Below are 13,625 nucleotides of genomic sequence, written 5' to 3'. Positions count from 1 at the left end.
CGGCTGGTGCGCTTATCCGAGCTGCTTTCGTGTGCCTTACCACCGAAAGACTAACGAGCTGTTTGCTTGGTCCCAAACAAACGAGTCGCTATCAGAAGTCGACCGAATTGCTGATCCGTAAGCTACCTTTGCAGCATTTGGTTCGTGTAATTGCTCAGGACTTCAAAACCGACTTGCGCTTCCAAAGTTCCGCGGTTATGGCGCTGCAGGAGGCCTATTCGAAGATACCAATTTGTGTGCTATCCACGCAAAACGCATCACATCATGGACATTCAGCTGGCCCGTCGAATCCAAGGAGAGCGTGCTATATTAGCTTAGCATATAATCAACGGCCCTTTTCAGGGCTCCAAATTTGATGGATTAGAGTTTAGAAAAGTTTTTTGCAGGCCAAACTGAAAGGAGCATTTTCGTTTGGATGCCATTCAGCATCGTGAAAATTCCGGAAAGATCTAATCGTTCCTGAAAAATAATCTGCCAGTTCCCCTGGTAATTGAAAAATACATTCATGCTAAAGAGTTTATTTTAATGATTTCTATCCATATAACACAGCGACCAAAGATTTGATGATTTTGTAATTTTTCAATCAAGTGTAATTAGCTGGAAAGGTTCTGAAGATTATTCTTCCCCATCAGTAGGATATTTTCGTATCCAATATTGTATGCGCGCACAACGGAAAATGTTTCGTATCGCGAAAATTATACAATTTTCAATCGATTATTGCTCAGTCGCCGAAATTTTCATACTCAGAGAGTTCATTCCCCTCTAGTTTGTCTTCCAAATTGCCATCGTAAACCACACCTTCTCTCGATTCAATCACACACGAAAATCATACTTAAGCGATATTCTGGTGGTGAAACCCATTCATTTTTCGTGAGGACATCGAAAAGACAACATCGTTACTGGGCGAGCTGGACGGCGAGCGATCGAGGGATTCATTACCTGGCCTAACCTGAAATGCAATCAGTTTGTTTTAACTGTGAGGGAGCGTAGAAAAGCCGATCGATCAGAAGGAGAAGAAAGATGACCAAGAGAGTATCAGCATCGAAAAACGGTTCCCCGGGATAACATCGAAGCAGCCGCCAGACACACACATACACGCGCGGAATTCTTTTCGTTTGGATGCCATTCAGTATCGAAAAAAAATCGGAAAGATCTAATCGTTGCTGAAAAATAATCTGCCAGTTTCCCTGGTAATTGAAAAATACATTCATGCGAGTTTATTCTAATGTTTTCTATCCATATAATAATGCGACCACATACATTTGGTTTTGTGATTTGTCAATCAAGTGCAGTTAGCAGGAAAGCTTCTGAAGATTATTCTTCAGAACAAGATATTTTGTATCCAATATTGGATGCATAAAACCTTGATCTTCCAACGTAACGCTCTCGTTTTCGAAGTCCCCCAAATATTCATTTATTCATTCATTCAGAATGAATTTAGATTCAACTTCAAACAAATGATCTCTAAATCAACGATAGTCCTACGTCACCTTTGCGGTTATACCATAGATATAACCCACTTCCTGTTTTTCACTTAAATTCTATTTATTTCTTAATTTGGTTTAAATTATAATATAATACTACATTTCAAGTGATCAACCTAGGGTTCTACATCTTTAAGTTATGAAAGGTTCCCTCAGCGAGATCTACTATGTATACTTATATTGTATATATTCACCTTTGTACTTCTTCTTTTCCTTTATTCAGGGAAACTTTAAATCCTACGATTTCCCCTTCGTTGCTCGTCGATAAGTTACTCGTTATTGGTGGCACGGGAAAAAAACACACATCAGCAAAAAATGTATGGAAAAATGGATACGCTTATAGTTTTCATGAATTTTAACCATTAAACACCAGGGGATTGTAATGTATAGAATATTAAACAAATCTTAGGGAATTTACGATTCGTTTAGTATGTAAATCGCCAAAATCCGTTCGCGACAAAAATAGATATTAACGTTAACTTTATTTCATAAAAACGTGACCTGTTTTCTGATTTGGCACCCTTAATGTAAGACGTAGTTCTACGTCAGAACAGTTAAATACCAATAACTTGAATGTAATTGACACATCGAAAAAGTTAGGAAAGAAGTCATTTCTGCGTAGAATTTGTCACATTTTTTATCCTGTGTTCTATCGATAAGATATTCTTCTATTTTCTATCGAGAAGATATTAGCTAATTAAGAATTTTTGCATATTTTTTCTTCCTGGATAAATCTACATTGTCCTTAAGAAAAAAAAACTGAAACTTTTATTGTTTTTTTAAATCACCTGTCTACCAAAATGAATCTTATAAGTGACATTTGGGAAAATTTCAGAATTTTCAAAAAGACATGATTTTTTATTATAATTTCAGAACTTTATAGAATTTTCATTAAATATATTTTAGTGTAGGGCTTCGAATGTAATTCTTTCATTATGTTTTATGAAAATTCAGGACAATTTGCAAAAGTCACTCTTAAAACACATTTATATATGATATTATCACTTCGAATATTGTTTTAGAATGTCTTAAAATCACGGAATGAACTCGTCATTAGAGTGTTTTGGTAGCTAAATGGTTTGTGTGACTTCGTAGAATCAGCAGAGGATGCATAATTTATTTGTACCCTCGCGAGAACGTTCCATAAACAGGCCATACGTTGCAATATGTTTACCCATATCAATGGCAATATTGCACTAAATGCATCGCGAACGTTTTCTTCTTTTTTTTTTGTATTATAGCTATAACTACTATCGTGGCGCTCTTTATCTCAGTTGGCACCAGGGCCGAAAATGTTAATGTTCACGACATTCAAATATGGCGAATTCAGCCTACCTTGTATTGATAACGTACAGCTCAAGCGAGAGTCGATAAATATGAAACAACACTATCAATGAACACGGATGGATGAACATCAACATCAAATTGCCATGAAGTTTATTTTCGTCATGACATTCGAAACGTCGAAATTGAAGATCATTGCGTGTTGGTGAAAATCAAAGCATGAAATTCAACGTTAACCAATTTAGAGTGAAATCGATTAATGGTAAGAGAATGCCTTTCATCATATAAAATTCTTGTTTTCAGTGACTCCGGCATTGAAATGTATAGTATAACTCTTTGATTATGTTTTATAAATCTACTCCCGTTTGAGCTTGAGCTTTAAATGGTCAATAACGACACCGGCCACGTCCTTACAGTCACCAGAGGAAGGGAAGGAATGTTGGTATGATATTTGCCGCCCGAAGGCCAGAAGGGTCACCTCTATAGCGTGGTTCCCTAGCGTTTATCATGGAAGGGATAGTTGTTAGTGGGGGAAGGTAAAAATCTGGATTCACTGCGGTAAGTGATGGGATTCTACGAACGGTGTTCAATCACTCGACTATTTCCATACATTCGAACACTCAACGGTGAAAAATATCCACGGGCAACCTAAGAAGGTCACCGGGAATATACTTATATAATAAAACGAACCGACGGTATATTTCGCATTGCAATTTTTAAGTTTTCTACACACTTAAACACAGGACGGTGGAAAATACCATTGGCAACCTGAGAAGGTCACCTGGAACACACCTTTACAATAGAACGTGCGAACGATGTTTCTTAATTCTTATTTCGCATGCGATTTTTATAAATTTTCCACAAATTCGAGTCCACAATAACAATATTTCATGTCGCAATTTATTTTTAATTTTTATTATTTTCATCCGACGGTGGAAATCCACGGTGGTGAACACAGAGTCAAAACTAAACTAGCAGAAGAATGGCGATCGGAATACGAATATCGTATTCTGATGCTATTTTGGAAAAAAAGGGTGGCTTCCGGTTCATTGAAAACGGCCTTGAACGAAAATAGAAAAGGGGAATTCGACAAAGAAATTGTTGGAAACTAAGATCGTGTTAGAGCGGCGGTAGAAAAAATCCAAGAAAGCGGAAGCGGAAACGAAAACGAAAACAAAAACGGAATCAGAAACGAATGCAATGCCAACGTCAGCGGGTCGACGCTGAACGAAACCCATCATGTTATCTTTTCAGGATCCCTGGTGCTTTCTTTTTTTCTAAATATGGAAATAAAACACGTAATAAATTCACAATTCACTGCAAGCAATGAAGATTAACTTGTTTTTCGTGATATTCACCTGAAATTATTGACGGTAAGGAAGGTGTCTCAAAACAGGGTTTTCGAAATTCATTCGTACTGTTTTCGTTCAATATAATAGACAAAGTTCACGCGTCTCGACTCTTGTGTTATACTCATTATGACGGATATGGTGTTGAGTTTCAACAGAAAAGAATTCCTCCGACACTGGGAAAAGATAATTCCTTCATTCGTGAAAAATTTTTGATAATTTGTGACATTCGTTGGTACATACTCGGTCATAGGCGATTATGTATTTGTTTCAACACTACTATTATTCGAAACTTCGAAGAAAACTAGAAACTATTATAATAACTTCAGTCTATTTTTGGTGTGCGTGTGATGCAAAAAGTAGATGGTCTGGGTCTAGGGACACGGATGAAAGCTTGACGTGACTGTGATAGTTTGTAGTAATTGCATTTAGTTTTTTCATTGTTCAGAAATCTGCAACTTTTACTCTTTTGATAGAACATAATATAAATCACAATAACGATTTTACGTAATATGCGTTTGAAATCCGATAATGAATCGTCACATGCCTCATTTTCAATCTCGTAGAGTGACCCCCTTTTTTAGAAATCAAAAAACGTAGTACTACGTCAAAATTTAGAAGCACTATCCATTAGACAGCATGAAAACTGACGCTTTGTATCATTTCATCGAGTTCCGATTTTTTTTGTTTTGTAAAATTCACACTAGCTGCAGTGTAGACCTATATATCCCTCACATACACTCTGTCCAACTTCTATAAGACCGAGTGATGATCTTGCTGCTTTGTGTCATTATAAATAAACAATGCTTCAACTTATATTTTAGTACGTAGGTATTGGTGACTACCATACATTGCCCGATTTTCATATGTGTGTGTGTGTGTGTGCAAGCGCTGAGCGTAAACGAATGTTTTTGTATTTTTCAAGTGTCAAGTGTCTATAAGACCAGTTACATTTTCCCGTTGTTTTAGTTGTTTTGATCAATAAATCTGAAAAATGTCGAAAGGAAAAGTGCTTATGGAGAGAAAAGAAAGACAAATCGATGCATTCCACCAAAAAAATTTTGGTATCAGAAAAATTTCTCGTCGGATTGGACGATCCCATCAAGTAGTGCTCAATTATTTGACAAAATGATAGAGCTCTACGTAAATCGAAGCTCTCTGACCGGGACAAGCGGAAAATAGCTAGAACAGATTCGAATACCTCAAAATCGCTTATGCAAATAAAGCAATATTTCAATTCAAATGTTACTCTTGTGACAATTCATCAAGTTTTGATAAAAAATCCTCACATAAAGAGAGCTTGAAAGGTTAAAACTCCTAATCTTACACCATCTCACATCGAAAGACGTCTGAATTTTGCCAAAGCTCACATGAACCGACAGTGGGACATGGTATGTTGTGACAAAGAATGTTACCAAAAGAATATTTTTTGCTATATACCATAACGAAAAGTTCTTCAAAGTATAGATTATCTTCACTGATGAAAAAAAAATCAATTAGGATGGTCTTTGTGTGGATTTAGCCACTCAGACCCCAGCCATTTTGGATACGATCTAGACAGTCGTAGAGAACACGACTTACCTTGTCCGCAGTTCGAATGAGAAAGAGGACGAGAACTGGTGATGCGTGGTTTGGTTGGATGATGCAGGGCTGGGGCAAACCTCAAAGCGGGCGAAGTATGTATGACAGGGCTGCGTCGCATAGACACGGTATGTATAAAAGGTTAGACTGCGCATTTCGGAAGGAATACGTTAGATGTAAAAGGGAGATTACATTTACCATCCACACATCACCCCCCTCCCAAAAAAAAAGGACACTCAGGTGTAAATTATTCATTGTGTTGTCAAATACATGTTAGAATATATATTGCACACTTGATAAATTTTTAAATTGATTCATTATCAACCACTCTTATAATGTTTCTAAATTTTCAGGAGTTCTATTCGCTCATATTCGACGTTTAACAAAGCTAGGCTGTGGGGTTTCTATCTGGGATGGTTGTACCGTAGTATCCTGGAGGATTCTACGACCTTCTGAATGTTCTGTAGAAATAGCTTCTTCGGGGTACCTCCTAATGGTACGCTTTTTTTTACTGCGACACATGTTTTCGGTCTCCCGGTGGATCTCTCCGCCTGGTCAGCATCACCACACGAGTAAAAAGAAGGAAAGAAAACACCCATTCTCCGTCTTCCGTCACACCTATATTCCGCTCATCTAACACAATCGCACGGAGAAAGATAAAAACAATATCAATAGGATACGAAAAGCCTTGTTCTGAAGAATAATCTCCAGAAGCTAATCTGCTAACTGTACTTGATTGACAAATCACAAACCCAAATGTATTATATGGATATTTTATGGATAGAAAACATTGAAATAAACTCTTTCGCTTGAATGTAATTTTCAATTCCAAGGGGAACTGGCAGATTATTTTCCAGCAACGATTAGATATTTCCACATTTTCCTCGATACTGGAAGCCCACCAGTGGTTATTACTAACTCGATAACCACCTGTTAATAGCACTTGATTGAAACATATTTGGTCACAGTGTTACATGAATAGAAAACATTCAACTAAACTCTTTCACATGAATGTATTTTTAAATTCCCAGAGGAACTGGCAGATTATTTTCCAGAAATAATTAGATCTTTCCGGAACTGTCTCGATGCTGAATGGCATCCAAACCGAAAGAATTCCGCGCGTGTATGTGTGTGTAGCTATGTCTTCCCGGGGAACCGTTTGTGGCATCACTCTCCTCCTGATGGATTCCCTTCTGGCCTAGGGTGCACAAACAGGCTCTTGGTGGCACCGTTCATCCGCGCTTTCATGATAAACGAAGAGCTTCACCACAACAGCGACAACATGCTCCAATCGCTGTTCAATTAGAACTGAGTGGATTTCTTTTTTTTTTCACTTAAATTCTTTTTATTTCTTAATTTGGTTTACATTATAATAAAGTACTAAAGGGTGTGTCACATCAAATTGCATCACGGAAAAAACGCTGTAGAAATTCACCCAGTAGACCGATCCTTTTGAAAATTTTAGACAGTAAAATAAAAACTATTAAACAACTTTTGGCATTTTCTTTTTATTCATACTTCGAGCCCAAGCCCGTATGCTCGCACCTTCCTCTTTCCCCCGTCCATAAGGTTCTGTACAACGTCAGGTTGTAGTTTTTTTTGAACAGAAATCCATTTTCTCTCGAAGTCCGCCTCCGATTTGACAACTTTTGGGTTCTTCCGGAGGGCCTGCTTCATAATCGCCCAATTCTCTATTGGGCGAAGCTCCGGCGCGTTGGGCGGGTTCATTTCCTTTGGCACGAAGGTGACCCCGTTGGCTTCGTACCACTCCAACACGTCCTTTGAATAGTGGCACGAAGCGGGATCCGGCCAGAAGATGGTCGGGCCTTTGTGCTGCTTCAATAGTGGTAGTAAGCGCTTCTGTAGGCACTCCTTAAGGTAAACCTGCCCGTTTACCGTGCCGGTCATCACGAAGGTGGCAAGAGCAAGAGCAGATCGCTTGCCACACCATGTACTTTTTGGCAAACTTGGATAGTTTCTGCTTGCGAATCTCCTCCGGAACGCTGAATTTGTCCTCTGCGGAGAAGAACAACAGGCCCGGCAGCTGACGAAAGTCCGCTTTGACGTAGGTTTCGTCGTCCATTACCAGGCAATGCGGCTTCGTCAGCATTTCGGTGTACAGCTTCCGGGCTCGCGTCTTCCCCACCATGTTTTGCCTTTCGTCGCGGTTAGGAGCCTTCTGAACCTTGTATGTACGCAGGCCCTCCCGCTGCTTGGTCCGCTGGATGAATGAAGTTGACAAATTCAGCTTATTGGCGACATCCCGGACCGAACTTCTCGGATCACGTCTAAACTGCTTAACTACGCGCTTGTGATCTTTTTCACTGACGGAGCATCCATTTTTGCCGTTCTTCACCTTCCGGTCGATGGTTAGGTTCTCGAAGTATCGTTTTAGTACTCTGCTGACCGTGGATTGGACGATTTCCAGCATCTTACCGATGTCCCGATGTGACAACTCCGGATTCTCGAAATGAGTGCACAGGATTAATTCACGACGCTCTTTTTCGTTCGACGACATTTTTCCAAATTTACGAAAAATTGACAGTGAAGCATGGCCAACGTGATCTATACACTCTTATCTGATTATAAGCGAAAGCTGAAGATATAATTCCTAAAAATTAAATTTCTACAGCGTTTTTTCCGTGATGCAATTTGATGTGACACACCCTTTACATATCAAGTGATCAACCTAGGGTTCTACATCTTTAAGTTGGACTGAGTGGATTTCCGAGCGGCGCTCGCTTATATACCGATTGGTGATTTCAATAGCCTGTTTTGAAAGCAATTTTAAAACTATTGAACCATGTTTTTGGATCAAAAAGTAACAAGTATAGAACGCGTAGACATTTTATCTTTCGAATGAAGTGTTTATCATACCATTTCGTTCAGTTGTTTAGGAGATATTAACGCTCAAAATCTCGGTCTCCGGCATAACGCTTTCGTTTTCGAAACTTTGATTTTACACCCCGGTATAGAAATTAAAGACGTAGTCCTACGTCAAAAAACATACTCTCCACTCTTTACACATATTTTACTCTCTGTCTTCCGGTACATCTTCACTTCGTTCGCACAAAAAAAAAGAATAAAACACGCGTCCTTCTACTCCTGGCAAATTCCACTCTGCCTGGCCCACATGACTCACACAGTACAGCGCAAAACTGCAATTCCGAAATGGCTGGTCTTCGAGTGGCAAAAGCAATTTTAAAATTTGTTCTTTCCAGCTGGAAATAAAAATTCCAGCTCCTGGCAGGATCGCCAATGTGTGGATTTAGCCACTCAGACCCCAGCCATTTTGGATACGATCTAGACAGTCGTAGAGAACACGACTTACCTTGTCCGCAGTTCGAATGAGAAAGAGGACGAGAACTGGTGCTGCGTGGTTTGGTTGGATGATGCAGGGCTGGGGCAAACCTCAAAGCGGGCGAAGTATGTATGACAGGGCTGCGTCGCATAGACACGGTATGTATAAAAGGTTAGACTGCGCATTTCGGAAGGAATACGTTAGATGTAAAAGGGAGATTACATTTACCATCCACACAGTCTTGATGGTTTCAAAGGGTACTGGCGTGATTTACGGAAGAAGGAACAGCATTTTTCAACCAGGAATTTTGGTGGAGGTTCGTTCATGGTTTGGGCGGGATTCTGTGCAACCGGAAACCTCAGGACAGCTTTCATATCATTCGAGGATTGCATCCTTCCTGAATGGTGTTAACGTTCCCTGTGGAACTTTTGCCGTCTCAACGTATGCATTAACTAACGTCATTTAATAATACTTAGTTGAGATTTCTTAAACCAAATAACACGCCTTAAATGTATTCCGAGGGGCAAGCTCTAGAATACGCGTGACCACAGTGCATGCCGGAGGTAATTTCTCTGACAAAAAATCCCCCGGCCAGAACGGGAATCGAACCCGAACACCCGGCATGATAATGTGAGACGCTAACCACTCGGCCACGGGTGCACATACATGTTCGGGAATCATCTCTCCTACCGTTTTTTGTGTGGTTATCGTCACAAAAAATTCACATTCCAGCAAAACAATGCTACTATTCATACCAGCAAGGAAATTAAGCAATAGATCAAAGACCAAAAATTTAATGTTCTGGACTGGTCGGCTCACTCTCCAGATTTGAATCCTGTTAAAAATTTTAGAGTTGCAATATATTATGTGTATTTACGAGCAAATTATTCAATGTCGCGAAGATATAATCGTTTATGTCAATGAATACAAACACGTCTATGCAGTAATTCATAGCTCATGGATTCATTTGTGAAAACCCCCTTCTGTTAATGAAACTTGTATGTACTCAAATACTGTCCTAAAGAGTCGATTTTTGATAAAAAAAATTCCGACGTTTCATGCAATTTGAAGACATTTGACATCAAAATATATATTTTTTTTTGAAACCCCCGATTTCAATCAGAGATGTGATTTTCATAAACTATGAGTTATGACTCATCAAAGTTAGCAACTGGGGTGTGAAGAAAAATAACTGCGAAATACTATCATGAGCAACACCGATACAGCCTTCGCTATTGCTAGGCTAAAATACAATGCATCATCATGACAGTACGTGTGTTCGAACAATAAAATAAAGTCTTTAATAATCTTAATTACAATATCACACGGTTTTCAATTTGTTTGAATTGTATGGATTACTTCATGCAAACATTTGAGTTTGGTTATTCGTCAAAATACACATTGAGGAAATCGTTAGTGTAATTTTCTTCGGGAATTCCGCATATTCGTCAACTACTCACCCTTATTCTGAAATCCGATCGAGTCAGAATTGTCCGGGTGGATCGCAATTTTACATTCTATAATCCGTTCAACTCAAGTTCAAACGAGTTGTGTAACCTTGCCACGCAATTCGACAAAGACGACATTGAGCTTCGTGTCCCAGTTCTATGTAGCGAAAATGGTGATAGATTTTCCGGAGAAGATAATGAAATGTGATCCTTGCAACCCTGATAAAGTTGTGGAGTATATTTATAGAAAAATAGTTAAATTAGGATCAGGAATATGGCTTCCAAGTATGCAAATAACATAATCTTCATTCAAGTTTTAACAATGTGAAATTGCTTTCATGTCTTCCATTCTGATAAAGTGTGAATTTGCTCTACAAATACGGATGTATTATTTTGACGGTTGTTTTTCGTCAAGGCAGGGTTGACAAATTTGCTTACCACGATTGACTTTGAGTCGAACGGATTTCATACAGGAAAAGTCAATTTCGATCGAATTTCAAACCAATCGGTTTTCGGTTTCGGGCAACAGTTCGATATTGTTACCACAAAAATGGCTTATATTTAGCCCATGCGGGGATCTGAAATGTTTATCGCCTTACGTGTTAAATAGAAAATGTACAAAACGTTTTTCTAAAAATTTTAGGAGGTTGTATTCAAGGCACGACCGCATTATTGACGTAGAACTACGCTGTGGTTTAATTCAAGTCGCTTGTTTATAACTACGGATATTATTTTATAATGCTACGAACATTTTAAAATAACCATTCTACCAGTTTGGTCGCCCTGAATTTTTTTTTCATTGTAGAATCATTTGACGATAATTGTTTGATGATTCATTCTTGTGCTCGCAGAATAATACATGCTCGAGATAAGCACAGCTGTCATCCTTAGTGGAGAAATTTTTGCTACTGGCAAGCGAAACCAAATTACATGCAAAATTCCAGAACGACATTTACTTTCTTGGTGAATGAATAAACGAAATAAACTCTATCCGTTAATATCAACAACTCGAAAAGAGTAGCACTGCTTCATTATGATCAAGATTAGCGCAAATGCAATCCTAGTTGAAAGCAGTTTTGTGACTGGCATGCGAGCTCAAATGAATTAATAACCTAATATAATTTATTGAATAACATGGTATTCCCCAAATAATGTTTGGTGCACTACCTTAACGCCTGCTTCACCATAGCGTCAGTTCAATGCATTGATGACAGAAAACAAGCAATGTTAACTGCTTGGAAAAATGCGGAATATTTGCTTCCGCAGAGATTCATTACTAATGCACTAGCGTAGATATTTCCCTTCCGCTATTGGTGGGTCACACCATTGAGAAATATGGCGAATCCTTCGGCTGAAGGTGGCCTGGGTTGATAGCTCAGATTCGGGATAATATCGCACTTTGGTCTTATGGAAGACCATTTAGATGTGGCTTGCACTGGAGAATTAAACACTTTGGATACTATATCCATACAACGATGGCTTGAAACAACTAAATATACACACACTTATTTCCGTTTTGCGCTCTTCTCAACAGAAGCCCTTTCTGTTAATATTGCCAGTCTAGATTAGCTTAGCTGTCATCCTTTGTGGATAGAGTTTTCCTACCGTCATGCGAAACCAAATCACACAATTGTGTAGCTCAGAACCTTAATGCAATGGCGTCAGTTTGATGCAATGATTGCCATGCCATAGACATCAGCGAGTGAGTAATTTGTTCGCGTCTACAGCTCGAAGACATGTGATGACGCAAAACAAGGAAGAACAAGCGATATTCACTGCTTTGAATACAGAACGATACTGAAAGTTTGCCTTCCTTCCTTGCTTGAGACTTTAAACTTCATCAGTTCATTCGTCTCTAATCATCAAAAAGGTCCTTCGAAAACTTTACTTCATCCATCATATTACTCCTCCACCCCCATTGCCTTGAGAAAGGCATTCGATCCCTCGCCGTCCAGCTCGCCCAGCAACGATGTTGTTCAATCGATTTCCTCACGAAGAATGAAAGTTTGCCTCAGCGAGATCCACTATTTATACTCTAGGCAAATATTCCCCTTCATTCTTTTTCTTTTCCTTTGTTCACGGAGACTTTACATCTTACGATTTCCCCTTAGTTGCTCGTCGATAGGTTGCTCGTTATTGACATTCGGGGAAGCACACAAATGGACTGAACAAATGTATGAGGAAATGGGAATGCTTCCAATTTTCATCAATTTAAACCATATACAGACTATGGGATTGTAATGTATAGCATATCAAACAAATCTTAGGGAATTTCCGATTCGCTTGGTATGTAAATCGCCAAGATCCGTTCGCGGCAAAAATAGTTATTAACTTTAACTTTATTTCATAAAAACGTGACCTGTTTTCTGATTTGGCACACTTAATGAAAGACGTAGTTCTACGTCAAAAAGTTCATTATCGATACTATCACAAACATAACCGGATATCAAGTATGTCAATGAATAAATACTGGTAATGACCGGGGAAGAATGTAGCTGTGTTTTAAATTGATAAAGAAAGAAAAATGGTAAAGATTTTTGAACGAAAAAGTACAGATGAGAAAGATTCTTAACCCCTCTGGTACAGATTAAAATGTGGCAACACTGCTCGGTACATCAGCTCCAATGGAGTTTTCTTTCCAATTCACAAACGGGACATCGCAGTTATTAATTCAGCTATCCAATGACAATCCGCATCGTCATTTTCGGTATTCATTCTTTGTTTTCGAGAGGCTTTAAACTTTGCAGTTCATTCCCCCTGTAATTTTCGACAGTTTTCTATTACTATTAATTTAGTTATACTTTTATTCAAAAAAAAACTTTATTTATTTCTCGTCGCTCCACGCGGCCGTCCGCGTCGAGTGTCATACAAGAACTCTCTTAATGCTAGTTACAAAAGTCTTAAGCTAACTTAGCCAACAGTTTGTGGAGAGTTTCATTGGGAGGAGCCAAGTCGATTTCAAAGGGGAATAGCCAATCAATCGAATGCAGTGTTCGATGTGAATGGTGTCAAGAAATAGAATTGCTTACTGCGCTCATAAGCGCGCATATCGATTTCATGAGAAATCGTAAAGTGTCACGACGACTTTGTGTACGGTCGCGTATTTAATCAGAATAGAACTGGGTTTGTTTTGGTTTCTGGTTTATTGCCTTTAGCTGCGCGCGACATGATGTAAGGG

The 13,625-nt window shown here is 38.9% G+C and overlaps 1 protein-coding gene across 5 annotated transcripts in view; it reads right to left on the bottom strand.

Annotated features, from left to right (window-relative positions):
- The window catches only part of LOC129769980 (uncharacterized), a 200,881-nt gene that overhangs the window by 109,550 nt on the left and 77,706 nt on the right, over positions 1-13,625 (bottom strand). The gene's annotated exons all lie outside the window — the stretch shown is intronic.

Source organism: Toxorhynchites rutilus, chromosome 2 (assembly GCF_029784135.1).
Source record: "Toxorhynchites rutilus septentrionalis strain SRP chromosome 2, ASM2978413v1, whole genome shotgun sequence".
Taxonomy (NCBI): domain Eukaryota; kingdom Metazoa; phylum Arthropoda; class Insecta; order Diptera; family Culicidae; genus Toxorhynchites; species Toxorhynchites rutilus.
Note: the sequence above shows the minus strand (reverse complement) of the source record. Positions and strands in the feature narration are given on the sequence as shown.